The sequence below is a fragment of the Coenobita brevimanus genome, unplaced genomic scaffold, assembly GCF_032717465.1.
Source record: "Coenobita brevimanus isolate Jiangsu-jjx unplaced genomic scaffold, ASM3271746v2 jjx.HiC_scaffold_2709, whole genome shotgun sequence".
Taxonomy (NCBI): Eukaryota; Metazoa; Arthropoda; class Malacostraca; order Decapoda; family Coenobitidae; genus Coenobita; species Coenobita brevimanus.
In genome coordinates this window covers 206,500-210,375 of record NW_027643663.1, presented here as the reverse complement: position 1 = coordinate 210,375, position 3,876 = coordinate 206,500, and positions in this window count along the sequence as shown.

Here is a 3,876-nt window from a genome sequence, read left to right as displayed (position 1 = left end):
AACCGGCCTACTGCAGTTATCCTCTCTTCTTATGTTCTTATGTTCTTATGTACAAGGCCACAGGGAACGAACTGCATACCGAGGGTGTAATACTACGGCGGCTTAGGGGGGTTTATACCACTTTTCTTCAGTGATTTATTGTTCAACCGAGCAAGCGTAGAGAGCAAGCAAGCGAGAACACTATACCCTTTCTCAGGAAACATGGAGAGAATTTTACAAAGCCTTTGCCAAATTCGGAACACGAGTGACCGTGTGAAGGATTAAGAGGGCCCCTCGGGATTCTGGACCTTCCTCCTTCCCTTTTCTGTTTTCTTTCCTCTACACACACACACACACGACGCTTAAATAATAAAACAATGTGTAGCCTCTATTTATCTGTCAGTGTCCTGATATCGGTCCATATGAGGAGGGATGGAGGATGGGAGTGGCCCGGGTCGGAATGTGGGGAGGGGTTGGGTAAGGAAGCAATGAAATAGCCATGAAAGATGAAGAAAAATTATTTTATTTTATTTTATTGTTTTATTACTATTCTTTATGAAAAAACATAAACTGATTTACAATAGTAGTACTGATCGAAGGATCAACAGTAGCATTTCCTTTATAAATATTCATTATATTCTAAAATTTACATTGAAATTACAATCTCTCTCTCTCTCTCTCTCTCTCTCTCTCTCTCTCTCTGTCACTCGATATTCATGTCTCCCTCATCTAAACCTTCTTCTTCACTGGTGGAATCCCCCTCCCCCCATCCCAGTAATCCGATCCCTCCTCTTCCCTAGGCTACTCGGCTATCACTACGAAAACACACACACACACACACACACACACACACACACACACACACACACACGACGCTTAAGTAATAAAACAATGTGAAGTCTCTATTTATCTATCAGTGCCCAGCAGGGGCGCACCAAGGAACTTTCTAAGGGGGGGTCCCCATTTGCCAGTTTCCTGAAGCTTACATATAAGTTTTATAGTTCTAAGTTATATATATATATATCCTGATAGAATGATAGATTTTTTGGTAGGTCGTCAGTTATTTAAAAAAAAGTGTGTGTGTGTGTGTGTGTGTGTGTGTGTGTGTGTGTGTGTGTGTGTGTGTGTGTGTGTGTGTGTGTGTGTGTGTGTGTGTGTGTGTGGGCAAAAAGCTAGGTGAAGAGAGGGGATGGGGATGGATAGGAAGGCAGGAAGGATGATGTTTTGAGTTCAGGGGAGGTAGGTCTGCATGCTAGAGAGAGAGAGAGAGGTGAGGAGTGACCACTTGTCCCCTGGGAATGACCAGCCCCCCCCCAGGCCTTCTAAAATTAGAAGGCCTCGTCGGTGGGGGGGACGGTAAGCGTGATAGGGTAGGACGGTCTTGGTAGTGTTGGGTCAGCTATGGTCGGGAGAGGTCACGCTGTGTGTTCAATAACAATAAGGACAGAAAAACATTGTATTATATATTGATATTTACATTAATTGTATGTTTTATTAAGGTAATAATGCCTTACATGTGTTGTGTTCCCAGATGTAAGGGAAATTATAAAAATGGAACAAAAGTGTATTTTCCTTCCCGCAAGATAAAGAACTTGCCTCCACGTGGCTACGTGCCATTAAGCGCGACCAGTTCACTCCAAATCGCAACAGCAGGGTAAGTACAACATTATTTTCTGTTCATTATTATCATAAAAGTGTAGAGAGTACAGTGAGAAGCTTTAAGTCATCGTAGTTGTACTGAATATATGAAAAATGAGGCCTTAGCCATGCTAGGGTGTAGGACCAAAGCCATTACACACACGTGGCTGGAGCTGGATAAGAGAGGAATATATAACCCTTCATTTTTCCTACATATCTCCACAGCTTTCCTCTATAAAGAAACTGAATCGAATTCAAACGAAATCTGCATTACCTTGTTCACCCCCTATATAAGAGGCCCAATATAATACCTCCAGTATACCATCAATATAACACCCCAATACACAGTAAGATTCTAAGTATAACATCCCAATATACTACCAATATTACAGCCCCAATATACCATCAATGTAACACCCCAATATACCACCAATGTAACACCCCAATATAACACCCCAATGTAATACCAGCAATATAGCACCCCAATATACCACCAATATAACATCCCCAATATACCACCAATATAATATCGCAGTATACCACCAATATAACATCGCAATATACCACCAATAAAACAGCCCCAATAAACCACCAATATAACATCGCAATATAACAGCCCCAATATACCACCAATATAACATCACAATATACCACCAATATAACAGCCCCAATATACCACCATTATAACAGCCCCAGTATAACAGCCCCAATATACCACCAGTATAACAGCCCCAATATACCACCAGTATAACAGCCCCAATATACCACCAGTATAACAGCCCCAATATACCACCAATATAACAGCCCCAATATACCACCAGTATAACAGCCCCAATATACCACCAGTATAACAGCCCCAATATACCACCAGTATAACAGCCCCAATATACCACCAGTATAACAGCCCCAATATACCACCAGTATAACAGCCCCAATATACTACCAACATAACATCGCAATATACCACCAATATAACAGCCTCAATATACCACCAATGTAACACCCCAATATAACACCCCAATGTAATACCAGCAATATAGCACCCCAATATACGACCAATAGGGGGGTTTATACCACTTTTCTTCAGTGATTTATTGTTCAACCGAGCAAGCGTAGAGAGCAAGCAAGCGAGAACACTATACCCTTTCTCAGGAAACATGGAGAGAATTTTACAAAGCCTTTGCCAAATTCGGAACACGAGTGACCGTGTGAAGGATTAAGAGGGCCCCTCGGGATTCTGGACCTTCCTCCTTCCCTTTTCTGTTTTCTTTCCTCCACACACACACACACACACACACACACACACACACACACACGACGCTTAAATAATAAAACAATGTGTAGCCTCTATTTATCTGTCAGTGTCCTGATATCGGTCCATATGAGGAGGGATGGAGGATGGGAGTGGCCCGGGTCGGAATGTGGGGAGGGGTTGGGTAAGGAAGCAATGAAATAGCCATGAAAGATGAAGAAAAATTATTTTATTTTATTTTATTGTTTTATTACTATTCTTTATGAAAAAACATAAACTGATTTACAATAGTATTACTGATCGAAGGATCAACAGTAGCATTTTCTTTATAAATATTCATTATATTCTAAAATTTACATTGAAAATACAATCTCTCTCTCTCTCTCTCTCTCTCTCTCTCTCTCTCAGTCACTCGATATTCATGTCTCCCTCATCTAAACCTTCTTCTTCACTGGTGGAATCCCCCTCCCCCCATCCCAGTAATCCGATCCCTCCTCTTCCCTAGGCTACTCGGCTATCACTACGAAAACACACACACACACACACACACACACACACACACACACACACACACACACACACACACACGACGCTTAAGTAATAAAACAATGTGAAGTCTCTATTTATCTATCAGTGCCCAGCAGGGGCGCACCAAGGAATTTTCTAAGGGGGGGTCCCCATTTGCCAGTTTCCTGAAGTTTACATATAAGTTTTATAGTTCTAAGTTGTATATATATATATATATATATATATATATATATATATATATATATATATATATATATATATATTCTGATAGAATGATAGATTTTTTGGTAGGTCGTCAGTTATTAAAAAAAAACGTGTGTGTGTGTGTGTGTGTGTGTGTGTGTGTGTGTGTGTGTGTGTGTGTGTGTGTGTGTGCGCAAAAAGCTAGGTGAAGAGAGGGGATGGGGATGGATAGGAAGGCAGGAAGGATGATGTTTTGAGTTCAGGGGAGGTAGGTCTGCATGCTAGAGAGAGAGAGA